The following is a 25,120-nucleotide window of genomic DNA, read 5'->3' on the forward strand; positions in this document are numbered from 1 at the left end:
TGGGATTTGAGCCCACAACCTTCTGACTCACAAGTGAGAGTGTGATTGCTATGTCACATCTATCATCTCAAGCAAGCCAGTTAATAAAAACAAAAAGCTAAAAGCTACTGCGGATGCTGGAAATCCAAAACAAAATAAAAACAGAATTACCTGGAAAAACTCAGCAAGTCTGGCAGCATCGGCGGAGAAGAAATCAGTCAACGTTTCGAGCCCTCATGGCTCTTCGGCAGAACTGAAGCATAGTTTCAACAAGGGAGAAATATAAATTGGTTTAAGGTGGGTGGGGGGGAAGAGACACATTGAGGGTGTGGTGTGAGCAGATAATCAAAAGATGTCAGAGACAAAAGGGTCAAAGAGGTGTTGAAGGTGGTGGTCTTTGTCTGAGAAAAGTGCTAATTAAGAATGGAAAACAGGATATTCAAAGTAAAGCTCTAGTGGGGGTGGGGTGGAAAGACTAAAGGTTTTAGTTTTAGATTTAAAAATAATGGAAATAGGTGGGGAAAGAAGAATCTATATAAATTATTAAAAAAAAAGGGCGGGTGGGGGGGGAAAAGAAACGGGGTGGGGATGGGGGGAGGGGGAGTTTAAGATCTAAAGTTGTTGAATTCAATATTCAGCCCAGAAGGCTGTAAAGTGCCTAGTCGGAAGATGAGGTGCTGTTCCTCCAGTTTGCGTTGGGCTTCACTGGAACACTGCATTGTTCCAGTGAAGCCCAACGCAAACTGGAGGAACAGCACCTCATCTTCCGACTAGGCACTTTACAGCCTTCTGGGCTGAATATTGAATTCAACAACTTTAGATCTTAAACTCCCCCTCCCCCCAACCCCACCCCGTTTCTTTTCCCCCCCCACCCGCCCTTTTTTTTTTAATAATTTATATAGATTCTTCTTTCCCCACCTATTTCCATTATTTTTAAATCTAAAACTAAAACCTTTAGTCTTTCCACCCCACCCCCACTAGAGCTGTACTTTGAATATCCTGTTTTCCATTCTTAATTAGCACTTTTCTCAGACAAAGACCACCACCTTCAACACCTCTTTGACCCTTTTGTCTCTGACATCTTTTGATTATCTGCTCACACCACACCCTCAATGTGTCTCTTCCCCCCCACCCACCTTAAACCAATTTATATTTCTCCCTTGTTGAAACTATGCTTCAGTTCTGCCGAAGAGCCATGAAGGCTCGAAACGTTGACTGATTTCTTCTCCGCCGATGCTGCCAGACTTGCTGAGTTTTTCCAGGTAAGCCAGTTAATAACTTACTCCACATGAAGAGGCATGGGGGTATTTTTGAGGCACATTAAGATGCTCCACAAATGCACAATGTTATGGAATTAGCTTGACAATGAACACTTTGACTCTTTTGCTGTCGTAAAATGAATTAATGGCTCTCATTGTACTTTCTTTCATTATGTACAATCACCGTAATCTGCAGTGTTAAAGGTAGAGAAATTTCGTATTGTATCACAACAGCACAACACATTTATTCCATTAGCATTGGCGGGCCTGGGGAAAAGAAAAGCAAAGATTTGAAAATGGATTTCTGCAGCCATTAGATGGAGTAAGAGGGTTTGATAAGGTCCTGAGTGAAAATGCAAGGTAAAAGCAGTGCACAACCATTTGTCGTTCTGCCTATTAAATAAGAGCATTGAATTTGAATGATGGAGTGATTGATTCAGGAGAACTAACCTTAAACGGAGCCTAGTTTGGTTATTTGCAAGGCTACTGTGTGGTTTTCTGCAATCTTATACACATTTTAAAATGCAAACCAAAATCTCAAATGCGAGTGCAGCAAAACTCCAGGATGTGAATGCTGTTTTCAGAGTGCTATATGGCTTTGAGTACTGCTTTGCCCAAAGTATTTTATCTGTGGCTGGTTGATTATTAGGGAAACCATCTCCGTTGTAAACCTGTGTATGTTATCACTTCTGCCTCTGTACAGGAATTCAGTACAATTTGTATCCAGTGTTTGTGATCAAGATAGATTTGGAGGTGTTATCACTTTTAATAATGCTTCCGTTCAAAACTATGCCAAGTCTCTGGGGAAATTTCTTTCCAATTTCACCATATCTCTTCCAGTGTGCTGTTTTGAGAATTTAGTTTCGTTGTGAATCACAATCCAATGGTTTAAGATAATTGATTCTTTGCAAAGTGGTCACAAGGGGTAAGGAGGCTCGTGCTTGCGAGATCTATACATTTGACTCATTAATTCTTCAAATTTAAGTCTGCATTATGCCTTGCATTATATAAAAGATGGATGCGTCATATTTTGACCTCAAACGTGCTAAACAATGTCTGTCGCCTCTCTTGTATTCAGGTTCTATTACAGTAGATTCCTACATGAAATAACAATTGTATTTTATTTCCAGAAGCTTCTCTCAGAGTTTTCACCTGCTTTTGTTGCCGTGCAGATCTCCATTGATTAGAATGTTCCACCCCACCCCGGCCTTTTCTCCCATTGCAGACAACTGTCTTACAGAAAGGACAAGCTTGCATTTGTATAGTGCCTTTCACAACCTCAGGAATCCCACGTGTTCCAAAACCAATTAAGTCGTTTTAATGTTCTAGTATGTCTGTATTATAGCAAATAGTGGATTGTAAGATCCCACAAACAGCAGTGAAATAAATGACCAGATAACCTGTTTTTGGTGATGTTGGTTGAGGGATAAAATGTTTACCAGGATACCACAAGGACTCAGTTGTTTTTCTTTAAATAGTGCCAATGGATCCTTTCTGTCCAACTGAGAGAGCAGGTGGAGTCTCGGTTTAATGTTTTAACTAAAAGAGAGCATCACTGATAGTGCAGCACTTCTGCAGTACTGCACTAATGTATCAGCCTAGATTATATACGTAAATCTCTGCACTGAGGCCTGAAGCCATGGGGCAGGATTTTTGGGGCATCGGGTGGGCCCGGTGGCTGGGAAACAGCCCGTCACCCGCAATCGGCCCCTGACTGCGAATTCACGCTGGATGGCTAATTAACGGCCAGCCAGCATTAAACGCGTGCTGAAAGGCTCAGCACTGCCGAGTTGTGGGTGGGAGGAGGGCGAGCGCTAAATTCTGAGCAGGTGCGGGGGGAGCGTGCACTGTAACCTCCCTGAAAGCAGAGAGCTGCCTCAGGGAGCTGGAGAATTTTAAAATCAAAAATAAAGATTTTGAAAATCTGAAACAAAAAATCCCCACGTAAGACTCACTCGTATGAACATAAACATAATAAAAATTGTGTCAAAAAACTTTTTATTTAAAATTAATGTCAGAAACCTCATCCCGCCCAACCGTGGGAAGTTAGATTCTGCCCGTGATGATCATCTGATAACCTTGCATTTAAGATTGCCTCAGTTAGGATGACTTTTGTCTGAGTCAGAAGGTTCAGGTTCACGCTGCACTCTAGGTCCTGAGCGTATAATCCATAGAGATGATTCAGCACAATTGTGAGCAAGTGCTGCATTATTGGAGGTGTCTGTTTTAAGATGCATCATTAAATTGATGGGGTTTTTTTTAACCTGCTTAAATGGATATAAAATATCTCAAGATATTAATTAGAGGAGAGCAGGGAAATCTCCCTGGTGTCTTGGCCTATATCCCACAACCAACATGTTCACAAAAAATAACACTATGTGCTCTGATTGTTTTTTTTGTGAGATCTTGTTGTGCACATTTCAAATCTCAACAGTAATCACATTTCAGATGTAATCTATTGGTTATAAGATGCTCTGGACAAGGAGAGGGTGTGATAAAACACTATGGCCCAGATCTTCTGCTCAGGATAAGAGACCCTATTTCCAACTCTGATCAGACAAAAAAAATACAAACTTACTTTCCTCTGATTTTTCTGGCTGATCCCCCAATGGAGGATCCTGCAGAACTTAATTAGTGCAACAAACCTTGGAGACTGCAGCGGAGAGAATTCATGCAGAAGCTACACCACCTTTTGACGTAGTAGTTGCCATATTCCGTTAAGTAAAGAGTTTAAATGTCTCCAAGCTAATTTAAAAAGTTTGAAGAGAAGGTAATTGTTTAAGGGGGTAGGGTGGGTAAGGCAGGCGGGTAAGGGGGTAGGGTGGCAGATGGGAACTATGGTAGGTCAGTGAGGTGGGTAGGCAGGTAGGTGGGTGAGTGGGTAGGTGGGTGAGTGGGTAGTCTGGTTGAGTCAAAGCATTGGGTCGTGGAGGGGTCGAGCGGTGGAGGCTAGTCAGGTCGGGTGGGGAGGAAATCAGGTTTGTTGCTAGTCGCGTCCGGAGGAGGGTGTGGGGGCGGGTACCAGTTGGGTTGGAGGGGAGTCAGGTCGAGTTGGGGGATCGGGTGTAGACTGGTGGTAGGGTTAATCTGGTTGGGTAAGAGGGGGCAGGAGGTACATGATGGGGTCAGGGCAGTAGTAAGACCATAAGACGTAGGCCATTCAGCCCGTTGAGTCTACTCTCAAGGAGGATAGTCAGGGTATTAGGAGAGGAGTCGGTGTGTCAGTTGTACATTTACCCAGGAGTTAGACTAAGTTTTAATATGTCTAACATTTCCTGGGTAATTATCTAGTTAAGTAAGTTGGAACCAATCGGAGGCTCTGACTCTAACTCGGAGTTGGAGGCTTTTTTGAAGGGTCCCAGGGTGCAGGGGAATTTCCCATCAGGAGTTCAGGCTTGCCAGGCAATTTCCACAGAGTCTTTGCATTGGGACACGCGAGGGGTCCCATAGTGCATCTTCCGCTGTACGTCCAGTCTAGTTTTTAAATTCATTCATGGGATGTTAGCGTCGATGGCTAGGCCAGCATTTATTGCCCATCCCTAATTGCCCTTGTTCAGAGGCCATTTTAAGAGTCAACCACCTTGCTGTGGGCCTGGAGTCACATGTAGGCCAGACTAGGTAAAGACGTCAGATTTCCTTCCCTGGAGGACATTAGTGAACCAGATGGGTTTTTAAAACAATTGGCAATGGTTTCATGGGGGTTAAGGGAGAGATTTGGAGGGTTGCAGGGGTTTTGGAAGTAAAGGCAAGGGGTTGGCTTTCAGTGCCATACCCACCCGCTGCCCCCCCCCCACACCCACCCCTCTTCCCGATGTCCAGTCCCTTGATCAGGCACTGAGTTATTTTGATTGAGGGACAACACCACGTTCCCCCAAAAAAGGAGGACAAGCTGTGCGCAGGGTAGCAGCTGTTGTGCATGTCGCATTTTGACAGGCCTGCTGGTTAATCCCAGCTCAACAGGTTGATGCTCTTAAGGGGTCCTTTAATTAGCCCCTTAATGGCCTTAATTGGCAATGGGGCAGGAAGTCGACCATGAGCCTTCCCACCCAGAACTTAATTCTGGCGGAGGTGAGAAGGCAGCAGGATTCAGGTACAGCAACATCCCGCTTAATAACACATCCTTCTCACTTCCAAACTCACCACCAGTGAGAGCACATGATTCCACCCCAGATTTATTTAGTTCTTTAAGGAGTCACTTTTTAAAATTCATTCATGGGATGTGGGCTTCGCTGGCTGGGCCAGCATTTATTGCCCATCTCTAATTGCCCTCGAGAAGGTGGTGGTGAGCTGCTGCCTTGAACTGCTGCAGTCCGTGTGGTGTAGGCACACCCATGGTGCTGTTATAGGGAGGGAGTTCCAGGCTTTTGACCCAGCGACAGTGAAGACATGGCAAAATATTTCCAAATCTGGATGGTGACTGGCTTGGAGGGGAACTTCCAAGCAGTGGTGTTCCCATGTGTCTGCTGCCCTTGTCCTTCTAGATGGGAGTGGTCGTGGGTTTGGGAGGTGCTGTCAAAGGAGCCTTGGTGAATTCCTGCAGTGCATCTTGTACACACTGGTACACACTGCTGCTACTGTGCATCGGAGGTAGAGGGAGTGAATGTTTGTGGATATGATGCCAATCAATCCGGCTGCTTTGTCCTGGATGGTGTCAAGCTTCTTGAGTGTTGTGGGAGCTGCACTCATCCAGGCAAGTGAAGAGTGTTCCATCACATTCCTGACTTCTGCCTTGTGGATGGTGGACAGGCTTTGGGGAGTCAGGAGGTAAGTTATATGTCACAGGATTTCTAACCTCTGACCTGCTCTTGTAGCCACAGTACATACAAACACATGTACGAGCATGCAAAATAGGAGCAGAAGGAGGCCATTTGGCCCCTTCAGCCTGTTCTACCATTCAATAAGATCATAGCTGATCTGTTTGTGTTTCGAGTTCCACATTCCCATCCACCCCCGATAACCTTCAATTCCCTTGCCTACCAAGGATCTATCTACACCCACCTTAAAAATATTCAATGGCCCCACCTCCACCGCCTTCTGAGGTGGGGAATTACAAAGTCGTACAACCTCTGAGAGTAAAAAATTCTCCTCATCGCTGTTCTAAAAGGGTAGCTTCAAATTTTAAAACAGTGCCCCCTAGTTCTGGACTCACCCACAAGAGGAAACGTCCTTTCCCGGTCCACCTTGTCAAGGTCATTCAGGATATTATTTACTTCAACCAAATCACCCCTCACTCTTCTAACAAGCCCAGCCTGACCAATTTATACTCATAAGACAACCTACTCATTCCAGGTATAAATCTGAACCACCTTCAATGCATTTACATCCTTCCTTAAATAAGGAGACCAAAATTGCACACAGCATTCAAGATGCAGTCTCACCAATGGCCTGTGCAACTGAAGCACAACATTCTTACTTTTATTTCCTCAGCTCTGATGAAGAGTCATACGGACTCGAAACCTTAACTGTATTCCTCTCCGTAGATGCTCTCAGACCTGCTGAGTTTTTCCAGCTATTTCTGTTTTTGTTTCAGATTTCCAACATCCGCAGTATTTTGCTTTTATCCTTACTTTTATGTTCAATCCCTCTCATAATAAAGGATAGAATTCCATTAGCCGTCTTGATTACATGCTGTACCTGCATCCTAACGTTGCATGAGTCGTGTTGGGGAGGTGATGGTTTAGTGGTATTGTAGCTAGGCTAGTAATCCAGGGTAATGTTCTGGGGGTCAGAGTTCAAATCCTGCTATGGCAAATGGTGGAATTTGAATTCAATAAAAAATTTGGAATTAAAAGTCTAATGAAGCCACTTTTGTAAAAATCCATCTGGTTCACTAATGTCCCCTTTAGGGAAGGAAATCTGTTGTCCTTACCCAGTCTGGTCTGGCCTACATGTGACTCCAGACCCACAGCAATGTGGTAGACTCTTAAATGCCCCCTAGGGCATCTAGGGACGGGTAATAAATGCTGGCCTGGCCAATGACACATGCACCCAATGAATACAAAAAAAACGCATGAGAACACCCAGATACCCCTGCATGTTGGAATTCTGCAGTCATTCTCTCTTTAGGTAATACTATACTCTTTTATTCTTTCTGCCAGAGTGAATAACTTCACATTTTCCCACATTAAACTGCATCTACCATCACTCAACTTATCTATATTCGTCTGTAAACTCCTATGCCTTCTTCACAATGCATTTTCCTATCTATCTTTGAGTCATCTGCAAATGTAGCTATCATGTATCTATCGCTTCCCTCACCGAAGTCATTGGTGTAAATTGTAAAAAGTTGAGGCCCCTGTACAGACCCCTGCGGGACTCCACTCGTCACATCCTGCCAATCAGAAAAAGACCCATTTGTGCATACTCTCTGTTTCCTGCCAGCCAGCCAATCTTCTACCCAGGCTAATATGTTACCCACTACGCCATGAGCATTTATTTCCCGCAGCACCTTTTGATGTGGCGCCTTATCAAATGCTTTCAGGAAATCCAAGTACAGTACATCTACAGGCTCCCCTCTATCCACCGCACAAGTTACTCCTTCAAAGATCTCTCATCAATTGATTAAATATGATTTATCTTTCGTGAAACCATGCTGACTCTTCCCAATTACCTTGAACTTTTCTAAGTGCCCAGCTATAACCTCTTTAATAATCAACTCTAACACCTTCCCCATGACAGATGTCAAGCTAACTGGCCTATTGCTTCCTGTTTTCTGCCTCCCTCCCTTCTTGAATAGAGGGGTTATGTTTGCTACTTTCCAGTCTGATGGAACCTTTCCAGAATCGAGGGAATTTTGGAAAATTAACACCAGTGCATCTACGACCTCAGGAGCCTCCTCTTTTAAGACCCTGGAATGAAGTCCATCTGGACCCAGAGACTTGTCAGCCCACAGCTCCATCAGTTTGCTCAGTACCACTTCCCTAGTGATTGTAATTTCATCAAGTTCCTCTCTTCCCTCCGCCCCCTGATTTACCGATATTACTGGAATGTTATTTTTAATATTTTATAGCGAAGACAGAAGCAAAATATTTGTTCATTTCATCCACCGTTTCCTTATTACCTACTATTAACTCTCCATTCTCACTCTCTAGAGGACCAACACTCACTTAACTTACTCTTTTCCTTTTTAAACACTTGTAGAAACTCTTGCTATCTGTTTTTACTTTTCCAGCTACCTTCCTCTCATGCTCCAATATTTTCTCCTGATTAGCCTTTCAGTCATTCTCTGCTGTTCTTTATATTCTGACCAATCATCTGACCTGCCCCTCATCTTTGTGCAGTTATGTGCATCTTCCTTAAGTTTGATGCTTTCCATAACTTCTTTAGTTAACCACGGATGGTGGGTCCTCCCTTTAGAATTTTTTTTAATAGTAGGAATATACTTATTCTGAGTATTCTGGAAAATCCTGTTAAATGTCTGCCACTGCTTCTTTATTGATCTGTCCCCTAGCCTAGTTTCCTAGTTCACTTCAGCTAGCTTAGCTCTCATCCCCACATAGTTGCCCTTATTTAAGTTTAAAATACTAGTCTTAGGGCCACTCTTCTCCCTTTTAAACTGGATGTACAATTCAACCATATTGTGTTCGCTGCTACCTAGGGGTGCCTTTACTCTGTGGTCATTAATAAATAAATCCTGTCACATTACACAATACCAAATTTAATATAACCTGCTCTCTGGTTGGTTGCAGAAATCACTGCTCTAAGAAACCATCTCAAAAGCATTCTATGAACTCCTCATCCAGGCTACTACTGTCAATCTGATTTGCCAGTTTATATGTAGATTAAGGTCACCCATGGTTATTGTCTTCCCTTTATCATAAGTGCCTAATATTTCTTCTTGTATACTTTGTCCTACATTGTGGTCACTGTTAGGGGGGAGGGGGTGGGGGGTGGGCACTGTAGATCACTCCCACTAATGACTTCTTTCCCGTACTATTCCTCATCTCCACCCAAATGGATTCTACATCCTGCCTGAACCAAAGTCATCTCTAACCATTGCACAAATGACATCCTTGATTAACAGTGCTACCCCTCCACCTTTACCTCACTTCCTATTCTTCTTGAAAGTCATATACCCCTCATATTCAGGACCCAATCCTTGTCATCTTGCAACCAGGTTACCATAATAGCCATCAGATCATATTTATTTACTTCAATGTGCTATCAATTCATTTACTTTGTTATGAATACTACGTTCATTCAGATACAGAACCTTTAGTTTACTCACTTTGTCATCTTTGTGACATTTAGTCTTGTTTCTTTGTGCATTTTTTCTCTCTGTCCTTTCCTACCATTCTCTGACCCTCATTTCCCATATTACTATTTTCCTCTCTTACCTTTTCTCTACTCTTTGAAATGCCACATCTTTCCCCATTTGATCCATTGCTCCCACTATTTAGTTTAAAACCCTCTCTACTTCCCTAGTTATGTGGTTTGCAAGAACACTGGTCCCAGTCTGGTCCAGGTGTAGACCGTCCCAATGGTACAGCCCCCAATTTCCCCAGTACTGGTGCCAGTGCCCCACAAACTGGAACCACTTCTCCCACACCAGTCTTTGAGCCACATATTCATCTCTCTAATTTTATGTACCCTATGCTAATTTGCACGCGGCTCAGGTAATAATCCAGAGATTATAGCCTTTGAGGTTCTGCTTTTTAATTTAGTGCCTAGCTCCTCATATTCTCTACTCAGTACCTCTTTCCTGGGTCTACCTATGTCAATCATTCCAACATGGGCCAAAACAACTGGATCCTCCCCCTCCCCCTGCATGTTCCTCTCCAGCCCTGAGCAAATATCCCGAACCTTGGCACTGGGCAGGCAACACAGACGTCTGGACTTGGGCTCTTTGCTACTTAGAACAGTGTCGATCCCCCTCACTATTCTGCCTCCTACTATCACTATGTTCCTTTTTGCTTCCCCCCACTTGAATAGCTTCCTGTACCACGGTGCCATGGTCAATTTGCTCATCCACCCAGCAGCCCCCACTCTCATCCAAACAAGCTGAGAGAACCTCAAACCTATTGGACAATTGCAAGAGGCTCACACTCCTGCACTCCTGCCCTCTGGGCCCCGTAACCTGCCTCACTCGCAGTCACACCCTCCTGTACCTGACCACTGACAAAATCAGAAGACCCTATCTGAAGTGGTGTGGATGCCTCCTGGTACAAAGCATCAAGGTAACTTTCTCCCTCCCTGATAGGTCACAGTGTGTGCAGCTCAGCCTCCAGCTCAGTGATTCTGAGCCAAAATTCCTCAAGCCGCAAACACTTACTGCAGCTGATCACGATGTTATCCAGGAGCTCCCACATGCTGCAGCCTGGACACATCACCCGTCCTGCCATCCTTAATGTGTTTTAAATAATTACTTAGCTATATTTATATTCGAAGGCTACGGGGAGAAGGCGGGAGAATGGGGTTGAGAAGCTTATCAGCCACGATTGAATGGTGGAGCAGACTCGATGGGCCGAAGGGCCTAATTTCTGCTCCTATGTCTTATGGTCTTATATTAATCTGATTTATATTGCTTTCTTATATAATTTATTAACTTTACCACCAATATGTGCACTATTTTAAATCTTAGGGATAGATTAGAACATTCCCACTTACCAGACGCTCACCAAACACCTAGCTTCTTTTCCTGTACTAAAGCAAGAGCCAATTCCTACAGGATGAGAAAGATAGGAAAAGAAAATTAATACCTCCTTCCCCCCCTCTCACCAAACTCCAAGAGCAGAATTTTCCCCCCATTAGGGGGGAAGTTGAAGAGCGGGCATATGGAGGCGCGTCACCCTTTTACATGGGTGGGCCAATTAAGGCCCGCCCAGCGTGATGTCTACACGAAAGCGCTATGCACTCCCTGTGCAGGCAGGGGGGAATCCCTAAACCCAAGAGTGCAAAGTGCTGCCTCAGGAAGATCGGCTGCGCATTGAAAAATATTAAAAATAGAAAAAAAAATGCCCCTCACTCACTTTGAGGAGTGTGCCATTGTGTTGGCTGGTGATGACGTGGGCCATTCCTGTGGTGATGATGAGGTTGTTGGTGAACAGCCACGTGGGGATTCTGCACCTCATCATACCTCTCTCAACACAAATGTCAGAACTCTCTTTCTCTGCTGTTTTTGACTCTGCTGTCATGCATTAATTATCTCTACTTTGGTTCACAGTCCCTATTGTACAGTCCCCACTTCCCCAGTATTGGTGCCAGTGCCCCACGAACCGAAACTCACTTCTCCCACACCAGTCTTTGAGCCACACATTTCATCTCTCTCATTTTATGTACCCAATGCCAATTTGCATGTGGCTCAAGAAATAATCCAGAGGTTATTACCTTTGGAGTTCTGCTTTTTAATTTGGTGCCCAGCAACTCCTACTCTCTAAACAGGACTTCTTTCCTGATTCTACCTATGTTGCTGTACCAACATGGACCATGAAAACCAGACCCTCTGAACTGAACTGGAACTAGAGCAACTAGATTCAACCAGTTAGCTAATTAACTATTAGCTTTCTCAGCAACGTGTGTTTACCCTCCTTTAGGCTGGAAGAAAGAAAGAAACTTACTCGATTTACACAATATTTTCCAGTTACTGCTAATTACAGATAAAACTAGACTTTGCAAGAACAAGGTTAACACTTTAAATTTCCCATTGACCAAACTTCCAGGTATTGAGTTCCAAAGCTGCACTTGTTACGATAATAGATTTAGATGAGGAATGATGGGAGGAGGTTCAATTGGAGCATAAACACGGCATGAACTTGTTGGGCCGAATGACCTGTTTCTATGCCATATATCCTTTGTAGACCATCTCAGCCCAGGATTGGTTCAGTGGGAAGAATTTTCCAGTCAGCAAGCGGGGGCTCGTCGACATGTAAAATGACGCACGGTGACATCAGGCAGGCGTCCTGACGTCACTGCGCGTCATTTAGATTTTCAGCTTGGCGGGTGCACAGCCGACTCAGCTGCACGCCCGCTGAAAGGTCAAAGGCCTATTAATGCCATTTAAAAGGCAATCAAAGTAATAAACTGAGCTGTCCGTCCAAACTTAAGGTTGTCGGGCAGGCGAAGAGCCCAGGCGGCCTTCACATTTTTCATGGAACCTCATCCACGGGCGGGATGAAGTTTCATGAAGGTTTTTAGGTTTAATCAATTTTTCCATTAACACTCATTGACATGTCCCAGCTTATGTTTTTATTTTCTTTATTTTAATCTTTGAAACTTAAACTAATCTCCCTGAGGCACAGAGGTGCCTCAGGGAAGATTTCTGCATGCTTTTGCGCGCATGCGTGAAAGACCACAGGCCCCGACTCAGGGAATCCCCCCCCTCCCCAGCCCACACAAGGAGCGCTCAGCGTTTCTGGGCGCACGTCATGCTGGGCGGGTCTTGATTGGCACACCCATGTAAAATGGCAGCGCAGCCCCGATCAGGGGCACCAATCAGGTCCACGCCTGCCCCTGCCTCACCCTGCCCAATGGGGGGAGATTTCTGCCCAGTGTAACAGAAAATGTTCGTGTTTTGAGATCATTCATTGTATTTGAACACTGAGACATTTAATGCTCTACATACACACACGTATATATATATATATATATATATATATATATAGATAAAAACAAAAAGCTAAAAGCTACTGCGGATGCTGGAAATCCAAAACAAAAACAGAATTACCTGGAAAAACTCAGCAGGTCTGGCAGCATCGGTGGAGAAGAAATCAGTTAACGTTTCGAGCCTTCACGGCCCTTCGGCAGAACTGAAGCATAGTTAGGAGAGGGGTGAAATATAAGCTGGTTTAAGGTGGGTTGTGGGGGGGCGGGGGGGGAGAGAGAAGTTGAGGGTGGGGTGATTGAGGAGATAAGCAGTGATAGGAGCAGATAATCAAAAGATGTCACAGACAAAAGGATCAAAGAGGTGTTGAAGGTGGTGATATTTGTCTAAGAAAAGTGCTAATTAAGAATGCTAAAGTGCTAATTATATATATATATATATGTATATAAATGTGCATGCATATATCTATAAATAAATGTATATATATACACATATATAGGCCAGGATTTCCCAGTTGGCGAGCGGGGGGGCGGGGCCCGCTCGCCAACCTGTAAAATGATGCTGGATGATGTCGGGCAGAACTCCCAACGTCACCCCGCCTCATTTCAATTTTCAGGCAGGCGGGGGCTCAGCAGAATCAGCTGTGCGCCCGCCGACCTGTCAATGGCCAACTGAGGCCATTGACAAAATAGTTAAAGTACTTAATGGACCTGCCCATCCAACCTCAGGGTTGGCAGGCAGGCCGGGAGCCCTGGCGGGCATTGAAAAAAGCATCAAACCTCATCCACGGGTGGGATGAGGTTTCATGTAGGTTTTAAAATTTTTAATAAAATTGTCAATGAAAGTGGTGGACATGTCCCAACTCATGTGACCGTGTCTCATGAGGGGACATGTCCAGGAAATTTATATCTTCTGTTTTTAAATTTTTTTCAGACAGGAGCCGATCTCCCTGAGGCAGCACCTAGCCTCAGGGGGATGAGTGCGCTTTTTTCTGGATGTCACGATGGGTGGGCCTTAATTGGCCCGACCACATAAAATGGCAGCGCATCCCCAATCGGAGGTGCCGATCAGAGGTGCGCCTCCACGTGCCCACTTCTAAACTTCCTTCCCAATGGGGAGGGGAAAATTCTGCCCATAGACACACATACATTTAAAAATAATATATCCTACTTTCATGATTGTCATTCAAACAAAGCTCAAAGAAAATAATTACAGAAACAGGAATACAAAAGCAAAATACTGCAAATGCTGGAAATCTGAAATAAAAACAGAAAATATTCAACAAGTCTGGCAGCACCTGTAGAAAGGGAAAGAGAGATAACCTTTCAAGTTTGTTACCTTTCAAGTTCACAGACCTGAAATGGTAACTCTCTTTCTCTACGTTTACTGTAACAGTTTCAGGATTAACTGAAATAAACTTGTACTGATATATAAAGACAACTTTTACAAATGACTACCACACCCAATTCACCAACAGCATCCTCCCAGAATCAACAGTGAACAGATATCTGCTTTTCGTTTGGTAGTTGAGAGGGAAATATTTGCTAGGACACAGAGACAAAGGATTTTAAGATACCGCAAGATGGATAGGTGAGGCCTCGGTTTAACATCTCAGTCAATGGGCGGCACATCCAACAATGTAGCACATACTTGTTACTATTCTGATGTGTGCATTTAGACCATGTGTTCAAGCCTTGGAGTTGGGCTTCAGCCCATAATATCTGCCTCAGATCTGAGAGTGTTATCGCATGAGCCAAGTTGACATCTGCAAGGGGGCAAAAATTTGAATATCCTATTTAAGAATTCGAGAAGGTAAGAATGAGAATCACTGCAAAGCAAGAGCCGTGGCACTAACAAATGCAGTTAACTCCTGCACAAACAACATGAAGAGGGCACGAGGCATTGCAGCATGTGGGTATTCAGACACAACAACTTGCTTTTGTATAGCGCCTTTAATGCATTAAAATGTCCCAAGATGTCTCAGAGGATAATTACCAGACAGGACAACAAGCCATTTAAGGAGGTATTAAGCACAGGTGACCAAAACCTTGGGCAAAGAGATAGGTTTTAAGGAATGTCTTAAAGTGGGGGAGGGAGAGAGGGAGAGAATTTCAGAGCTCAGAGTCTAGGTAAACAAAGGTATGTCCACCAATGGTTGAAGATAAGGGATGCACAACGAGGCCACAATTGGTGGAGCATAGAGATCTCAAAGGATTGTAGAGGCTGGAAGAGTTTACAGAGGCATCTGGCCCAACCAGTAAACTTCAATAAGAGATCACAGCCCTGGAATTCTTGGGGAGATCTACTCCACTGTTGCAAGTGCAATGGAGTGAGACCTTCATCCATCTTAGCCCTGAATCTCTCTCAAAATACCCGGTAGGAATGCTTTAGTTTTTATTTGGCTTGAAGCAAAGATAAAGCTATAGAGTAAAGAAACCCCAAAGGCTGCAGCTTTCTTGTCAAATTGTCAATGAGGGTCTTTGAGTTTATTTATATGGAGCCAATATGAATGTAGTTGAAATGTCCTATTTTTAGAATTTTAATTTTTTACAATGCAATGTGGTGAGATAGCTATCAAAATACGATTGACCCCTAAACTGCTAAAAAAAAAGGGTTGCTATACAGAGTCTGCAAGAACCTAGCTCTCTTTAAAAAAAATGAATCCTTGGGCACATTGCTTTCCTCTTTACAGTGCAAAATCATTGCAATAAATTTTATACTTGGAGAGGTTAAGTAGATGGATTATGTGTCATAGCAGAAAGGACAAAAATCTGGCAATTGAGAGCTTTGTTCTGCAGTCTTTGTGTTTAGTCTTTTACCCACTCACTCATCTAATGATCTCAAGTTTCTGCAAATTGATGAATAAAATAAATTCTATTTCAGATTTCAACTTCTCTACATACTGTATTACCTCTAGCCAACAATTACGGTATGTTCTTAGTGTGAGCAAACAGAATCTCTCCCAGTGCTAATGAAATACATAATGTTTGCCCAAATATTTTCAAGAGTCGACATCTCTTTTTAAACCAGCACACAGAAGAATCTTACCTGAAAATGTTGAAGCACCCATTCTTTGCTATCACCAGCCAGTAATCTCTAGGCTATAGACTGTTACCAGGCCTCTCATGGTGTGTTACAGGGAGTCTGAGTTGCTGTGGCAACATGCACATTGTAGTCTGAAACTATGAGTAATGACAGTAGAGGCTCCAACTTTCTTTCCATGACATGGCTGACCAGGCATCTCTCCTGCTCTTATTACCTGCCGTTGGCATATGTTGAAAGGGTTTATAGAGTGATACTCAGCCTGTTTGACCTCATTATTCACCTGCTTTCCTTGGCCATTACCTCCTGGGGTGGGACTTGAACCCAGAGCTTCTGGCTCAGAGGCAAGGACATTACCCACTGTGCCACAAGACATCCCAGTTCAAGGCTTTTTTCCATATCTATTGAAAATTCAGGCAGTTTTGAAATTTCAGAAGCTTATTTTGATGCAACTTGTATTTGTATTGTGTTTTTTAACATAGAGTAAACATCCCAAGGGGGGTTATCAAATAAACTCTGGCACTGACCTACATTAGGAGATATTACGGCCAGATGACCAAAAGCTTAGTCAAAACTTGAGTTTAAGGACAGTCTTGAAGGAGGAGAGAGAAGTGGACAGATGAAGAGGATTAGGGAGGGAACTCTAGAACTTCTGGCCTCGACACAATGATTGTCAATAGTGAGGTGAAGGAATCCAGGATCATTAATTGCACTGCGCACGCGATGGGGAGGGAGGGAGTGTAATTGTTCAAAACTACATTAAAAAGGCATTTCCAAGAAAATTCAATTTGGGAATCGTTCCATAATTGCTCATTCCATATGTCTGCGCTGCAAGATTTAAATCACAATATCCTAATCATTATTTGCATAATTTCAATTATTTAAATAACTCAATTTATCACTGAAATCTCTTGGTTTGGGTGACACTTTAAAAAAAAAACTATGGATTTAATTATTTCTTAGAGTTTATATGGGATAATACCGCCCATATCTGAATTCCTCAATTGGAGATTCCTGAAAATAATGTCATGAATGCCATCATTCGGGGGTGAAAATTTTAATATTTAATGCACTAAATTATATCTTGTGCATTTATACTTCATTAATCATGATAATGCTGCTTAGCACTGGCACATATTAATATAGCTGTTTCTAATTAACATATTTATGTTGCCTTTATTGGAATGTCGTTGGTCACTGGGAAAAGTTTGCCATCTAGTTTGATGGCAATACAAAAAGTCAGTACTCCTATTTAGCATCAGTGTCGTTTACTTGTGCAGTGGAAACTTTTTCGAGTTATCAACAGTCACAGATTGCAACTCTTTTGAGTACAATCACAGTTCTTGGTTTCCGGGAGTGGGACGTGAACCCACAACCCTCTGATTCAAAGGCGAGGGTGCTATGAACTGAGCCACAGCTGATACCTCCACCTCTACAGTGGAAACTCTTTCGAGTTACCAACAGTCACAGATTGCAACTTCTTTCGAGTACAGTCACAGTTCTTGGTTTTCCAGGAGTGGGACATGAACCCACAACCCTCTGATTCAAAGGCAAGGGTGCTATGGACTGAGCCACAGCTGACACCTCCACCTCTACAGTGGAAGCTGAACATATAACTAAACTTTCTGAATGGGCGTGTAATTGGCAAAGTAATCTCAATATAGCTGAGTGTGAAATGCTACATTTTGCTAAAACTAAAGGGACCACAATCTCCTTGAAAAATGCCAGTCCAGATGGAGCAGTGGCCTATAGATAAACAGATTACTAAAAGTAGCCACAAGGGTTAAAAAGATCATTTTTTAAAAAAGCAACTAAAGTGTTGGGGTTCGTTTCTAGAGGGATAGAATTGAAGAGTATTGAAGTTATGGTCAACCTCGAGAGAACCCTGGTTAGACCAAATTAGAAAAAGTAAATAGATGTACAGGAGAAGGTGCAAAAAGAAACAAAAACTGCAAGGATTCAACCAGAGCTGAGAGGATGCACCTATCATGAAAGATTGAACAGACTGGTACTTTTTCCTCCCATAATGGTGAGCTTTTTAAGCCGATGCAAAGGTTTGGTTGTGGAGAAAATGTTTCCACGTGTCGAGGTGATTAAAACACGGGCTGGGATTTTCCAGTCCTGAAATTCCCACCCAAAGTCAAGGGACCTTTGGCTGTCCCATCATATTTTCCATCCCGCCCGCGATGATTCCCACGGGACTGGAAAATCCAGCCTTTACAAGAAGTCATTAAAATATCACACTCACTGATAAACCCAATAAGGAATTCAGGAGAAACTCCTTTACCACAGAATGCTTAGAAGATGGAGCGCGCCATTGGATTGAGTGGTTGAGGTGAATAGTGTAGATGCATTTAAAGGGAAGCTAGCTAAGTACATGAGGGAGAAAGGAATGGGAAGATATCCTGATATTGTTAAATAAAGAGGGATGTGCTGCACATTGTATGTAATCCTGTGTATAACTATTAAACACATTAACTGTATCGCAACTGTATTGCAGCCCACAGCAGCATCTTTCTCCGAAATTGTTCCACGCATACAATAACTGATTAACAAGCATCCAGAAAGAGTTGTGTAATATTTTCAGAACCAATTGGATACGACAACAAAAGAAAATTTAGGAACATTTCAGGTGGATGAATTTAGAATGTGCTGAACTGTCACTTGTAAGTATCTTGGGATCTCTAAAGTCATTTACTTGGTTCTGCAGCCAGGAAGACTGTTTTCCTTTCTCCAGGTTCTTTAATTTTTAGATCTGCATTGATGGGGGTGAGTGCTGGTTGCACTGCAATGGCAAAAAAAACCATTGACTTACTTTTAGAACAGAGGGAAAGCATTCAAAATAATAAGTGGGAGAAATGTAAGGTGGGCTTCTGACTTGCTGTTGTAATACTTACACTATTGTCAAGATCTACCAGTGTCAGGGTTCGTGGGAGCAAAGCAATAGGAGGAGGCCATTCAGCCTCTCGAGACTGATCTACCATTCAGTTAGATCATGGTTGCTCTATACCCGAACTCCATCTACCCACCTTGGTTCTGTGGCTCTTCATAACTTTGTCCAACAAAAATCCACCCATCTCAGTTGAGCCTCCACTCTCAGCAGGTTTTATGGGGACAGAGTTCCAGGTTTATTAAGGATGAACACTTCAGCGAATGCTCTCCTTCTCCTCCAGGCATGACCTGTGTTGGCGATAGGATGAGAGTGGCTTCTGGGAATTTCAGTCCAGTTTTTTTAGCACCTTCCCCTTGCCCAGCTGTGGCTCAGTGTGTAGCAGCTGCCTCTAAGTCACAAGGTTCTAGGTTCCAGTCCCACTTCAGGGCTTAGGTGCAAAAATCAAGGTTGTTGCTGCAGTGCAGTACAGAGGGATCACTGCACTGTCAGAGGTTCTGTCTTTTGTCTGAGACGTTAACCTCAAGCCCATCTGCCCTCTTGGCTGGATGTAACAGATCCCATGACACTATTTCAAAGAAGAGCAGGGGAGTTCTCCCTCAATTTTATCCCTCACCCAACATCACAAAAACACAGGTTACCTGGTCATTATCACATTGCTGCTGCATTTCCTACATTACAACAGAGACTGCATTTCAAAACTAGTTCATTGGCTGTAAAGCGTTTTGAGACATCTGGTGGTCATGAAAAACACTATCTAAATGCATGTATTAATTTTTTGATGGTGGTTTTGGTTTTTAATATTGAGTGTGTGGTGTTATCCGTGATGGGTGCACCACCCGGATTAAGAGAAGAGGTTAGGGATGGTTGTAAACACTGAGGTGCATCCAAATAAAAGTGGAATGATAGACAAGTTGAATGGAACTTTCTTTAAGTGTTTGATTTTCAGTGTTTATGACCTTCATATTTTTAATTCTCAGGGCCTACAGATTGCAATACAGGCCTTTCCCATGTGCTCATTTTTCTTAATGCTGCTGCTTGATTTGTTAGGGTGAGAAATTGGTCTAGGGCTGGAATTACATCAAAGTTACAGCTCAGAAACAGACCATTTGACCCAAATAGCCCACGCCAGCGTTTAAGCTCCAGATGGGTCTCTCCTCACCCTACCTCATCCAATGCCAGCAACATATCTTTCTATCCCTTTCTCTCTCATGTTTATCTAACTTCCCCTTAAATACTACGTTATTATGCTATTTACCTCAGCTACTCCCTGTGGTGGCAAATTCCATCTTCTCACCACTCTCTGTTAATGTGTACTGCAAGCCCCACAGCCTTACCATTCAAAGCAAATTCCCTTGGAGCTGCCTCAGGAGGGCAGAATGGAGCCATCATCCTGACCGAGGACAGCCAGTGACCCCCGCCGCCCCCCCACCCCACCATAGAACCAATCCCACTCTCAGGGGAGGGGCGGGTGTGGACTCTGCTCAAAGGGTGTAGACATGCTGAGAGGTTCCCAAACTCCCAGCCTACCCTCTCCTGGTTTTGGAGTTTACATCAAAGCAGTCAGATTTCTCACCAGAGGTCCCATGGCGGGGGTGAGGAGCGTGCTCTGCCTGCAGTCCTTACAGAATCGATCGCTCTGACCTCGTATTGCATGGTTGACTGCATTGTCTCCAACAAAGACAGTTGGAGATGAACTCTGCTACTGTGCACAGTCTCACTCGGCAGGCCAATGCTGTCCCATGTGGATTGTCAAAGGTCTTCTTATGGTCACCCCCCACCTTATCGCTGTAAACCCCTCCTGTCCTACAGCCCTCGCGATATCTGTGCTCCTTCAATTCTGGCCTCTGGAGCATCCCCAATTGAATCACCCCATCTTTGACAACTATGCCTTCAGCTGCCTGGGCCCATAAACACTGGAATTCCCTCACCAAACCTCTCTGCCTCTCTCTCTTCTTCTTAAAGGTGTTCCTTACAACCTACTTCCTTTGCCTACACCCCCGCTCCACCACTGCAACCCCTCTGCCCCAACGCCCCACCATCTCCTTCCATGGCTTGGTGCCACATACTGTATGATTGTGCCCCTTGGAAAACTTCACTACCTTAAGCGTGCTATGTAAATGCACATTGTTATGGTTGCTTTTGATATGTACAGTGGCTCCCTCAGTGATTTCACCTGTGTTTCTACTGTGATGCAAGTTTGCCCTTTGATAAGCTACTTTCCCAGGGTGTCCTTTAGCCCTGTACTTTGCACTGCATGATCATGTTGGCTGAATCTCCAGGTGCAGATCCCTCTATCCTGTGATCTAAACTATGTATGGTGCCAGTCTATGAGCTGTTGTCAAACTGAGTGACAGCTCCTGTTGTGCAGTGCTGGCACCTTTTCTTTATCTTCTGCTTCCTGAGGGCTGAGTGGAGTCTCTGGAACTGAAATGGGAAGATAGGAACTAGAGTTAGCATTCAGTGACATGGATAAGCAGAGACAGATGGTTGGCTTCTGAAAACAGAAACAATTAATCATGCATCATCGGCGAGGATGACATTTCAGCGAGAAGGCAAGGAGGGAAACATGGTTTAAAACCCAGCAAGACTTCTCCACCAGCGTCGCCAGAGGCCACGCTCCTGACAGACTCCCTGTTCTGATGCCCGTGGCCCCTTCTTCAAGTGATGGCAGTACATGGATGAATTGTAACACTCCTCCTGTGGCTGCCCAATCTCTGTTAAAGCCTGCAAAATTCCCTGTAAAAATAAGACGGCAGTATTTCACCGTTAGAGCAGTGAAACATTTTCAGGATGTCCGTGTCAGTGTAGAATAATGTGTGTGAAAGATGGCAGAGGTGTGAGGGCATGAAAGAGGTAACAGTGAGGAGAACTGAATGTACAGAGTGCTAATTTAAGTGCAGAAATGGGATGGGGGGGCAAACTATGCTGCCATGCTTAAAGGTGAGTTCCGATAATTAGAGGAGAGAAGGATAATGAGTGTTGGGGGACAGGTAGTGCAAGGCTAACCAGAGAGCAATGTTAGATATGAGTTAGTAGGCTTATCTTAGTTAGACTTGTGAGGTCATTGAATATTTTTCATCCATTGCAGTCATATCCTAGCAGTGGCACTCACTGCTTGGCCACCTCTTCCCACTTGCGCTTGGATATCTTCCTGCCAGCTGCTAGATAGAAGATGCCCCTAGTCTTGTTATCCGCCTCCACCAAAACCACCAACGCAATGCCTGAAAACCAGGAAGGAACGGGCAGCTTGATAATTCTGCTGTGCCTATGTTTGTGTGGAAACTTGACCAACAGCGCAAATACACCGCCGCCTAAAGAGGTGTAGGTCGCCTTTAAATGGCGTTACCAATTTGAGAAATTGACACCCCTGATTAGGCGGTTTGGCCACCCAGCAATGATGACCACAGCTTATTTAAGTGAACAGGGACATGAATTTGGCCTTCATTGCAGCCACGTGGCCAAGAGTGGCCTCTGAGCTCAGCACCCATTCTGCACACTAAAACATAACATCAACAACTTTTACAACGTTTCACATTTCAAAAAGTACTTCATTGGCTGTAAAACGCTGAGACTTCCTGAGGTCATGAAAGACATTATATGAACGCAAGTTATTTCTAATAGAAACTCACAACTGAGATGTTTCTATTCAATGGTAACTCTTCAAACATGTGAATGACAATTAGCTAAAAACAAAAATGAAACCCTATAAGAAAAAAGTACTGAGCACTAACACAAGAGAGAATGCTGGATGGATTCCTTATCTTAGCGGGTGGAGGTACGTGTTTGTATATAAAATGTTCAGTCTGAATATTTTTAGACTGCATTTTCACTTCATATCCTTCTCCAAAAATCCAAACAAGAACGTGGTCGGAAATGAATTCAGAATATTCCAGGCAGTCTTGGTGTTGCACATAGTATAAAATGTAACTTGCGTGTTACACTTTCAAAAAGGCTCAAAATGACTGCAGTTTGAATGTGTGTAATGTAGTCCGCAAAAAGCTAAATCATACTTTTGGACCCAATAAGAGATGGTTCTGTGAAAGCACCAAGATCAGATTTGGTTGCACCTTGAATTTTTTTTTTAAATGAGGCGAGTATTATTTGTTATTACTAAGCCATTTGTTCCTAATGAGAACAAATTCATTTTGCTTCTAGAAACCTTATGAGTTTCTGCACGGTTGATTTGTTCCACTCTTCCAGTGTGTTGAATTTTGTTGTAAATTTAGGTTTTGGGTTTCAATAAATTTGTTTTCCGAGATTGTACTAACTGGGTCACCGCAGGACTTTACACCTTAAGTTACGTGGCCGGCACTAAGGCGAGTTTAATTATGGGGCCATTACTCGCACCCACTTTCTTCAGATAAGCAGAAATAAATAAACTCATTGCATCGGGGCCATTCCACTCTCAGATGTCTCTGAATTATGTTTGTAGTGTTTGTGTAATCGAACCAGGTTATTGCACCCTGTTTGTACACTTTTTTTGGGTTCGCATACAAAATTGATCTACTCTTCTCATATTTGGCCTGGAATAAAAGTGGCCAATTATAGGGAAACTCGTACCTAAGGCAGACGTAACTGTGTGAAATGAATCTTGTGCTGGTTTGATCAGGGTTTTCTCTGAGATCACAGTAAATTTGCAGGATGCAATCAAAAAGGACCAACAGAGTAATCTGCACAGCAGAGGCAACATTACAATTTAAACTAGGCAAGTATACACAGTTTGATAAACTGCAAAACTTTCAAATGCATTATTTGCGTTCAAGAACTTTAGCGGGCTACCTAGTTAGCTCAAGCAATTGACTGGTGTACAAAATGAATGCAGTCTTACCTGGTGTGTGTCTGCTTAAAGAGCATGCACCTTCCTTTATTGCTGCCTAGGATTCCCCTTGTGTCCTGCTCAAGCTTTAGGTTACAGAGGAGTCTCTGCTGCTGTGATTGTTAGAGTTGAGGAGAGAGGAGGGGAGGGGAGGGGAGGGGAGGGGGGGAAGGAAGAGGGAGAGGGGGGATGGGGGAGCGGAGATGGAGAGGGGAGAGGGGAGGTGAGGAGGGGGAAGTTACTGTCTTCTAGTTCTGGCCTCTCATCTGCTTCCATTTTTGAGAGGATGGAGCATCTGGCTTCGGCAAGTCGTCCGCTGTGGGGACGGGAAGTGCCAAGTCTTTTGGGCCTGAGAGACCAACTCTAGTTATTTTACAGTAAATGTTGAAACACAGCAGACCCCTCAGCATCTTGAAGAGAAAAAGATGAGGGACCAGCGTTTGCTTCTGGAAAACTTTAGGTCAATTTAAGAGGAAGTGCTTCACCTGAAACATTAACCTGTTGTAATCTCTGTTCTGGTGCTGATGAGGCTGCTTTGTGTTGGTTAGAATGACTGCAGATTTCCAACAATTTAAACAGAAGATTCCCTCAAATAGCAACTCGATGTTTGACTAGCTAATCTGTTTTTTTTTGTTTGGAGGTATTTCTGGTGGCTTCTGCAGGTGGACATTTCCAATTCTTCACATGGGATTACTGGGGCAGCAGGTGGAGGTGAGGGGATGGGGGATTTTGGCGGAGGTGTTAACCTGGGTTCAGTGATAGCACTCAAGCCTCTGAAGTCAGAAAGTTATGGAGCCAAGTCTGACTCCAGAGACGTGAACATGTTACCCAGGCTGACACTCCTAGTGCAATAGGAGTTCGCATTGCACTGCCAAAAGTACCATCTTTCAGCTGTGATATTAAACCACGGCCCTGTCTGTCCAGTGAGGTAATCTCAAGGCGCTATTTGAAAGCAGAGCCTGGTGGGTTTTCCCAGTGTCCTGATCAATATTTATCCCTCAACCAATCACTAAAACAGTTCATCTGGTCATTATCACATTACTACTTGCACCGTGCAAATTAGCTTCTGCATTTTCTACATTACCACAGTGAATAAGAACAGAAAATAGGAGCAGGAGTAGATCATTCTGCCCTTTGAGCCTGCTCCGCTAATCAGTATGATCAAGGCTAATCCTCTATCTCAAAGCAACACTCTTGCACTCTCCCCATACCCTGTGATACCTTTAGAGTCCAAAAATCTATCTGTTTCCTTCTTAAATTTATTCAGTGGCTTGGCCTCCACAGCCTTCTGTGGTAGAGAATTCCACAGGTTCACCACCCTCAGAGTGAAGAAGTTTTTCCTCATCCCAGTTTAAATGGACTACCCCGTATCCTGAGACTGTGACTCTTTGTTCTCGAACGCTGCCCTCCCCCTCAAACCCAATCAGAGGAAACATCATCCCTGCATCCAGTCTGTCCAGCCCTGTCAGAATTTTATACATTTCAATGAGATTCCCTCTCATTCTTCTAAACTCCAGTGAATACAGGCCTAGTTAGTTCAACCTCTCCTCTTACGACAATCCCGCCATCCCAGAATCAGTCTGGTGAACCTT

The sequence above is a fragment of the Cetorhinus maximus genome, chromosome 8 (assembly GCF_964194155.1).
Source record: "Cetorhinus maximus chromosome 8, sCetMax3.hap1.1, whole genome shotgun sequence".
Lineage (NCBI taxonomy): Eukaryota > Metazoa > Chordata > Chondrichthyes > Lamniformes > Cetorhinidae > Cetorhinus > Cetorhinus maximus.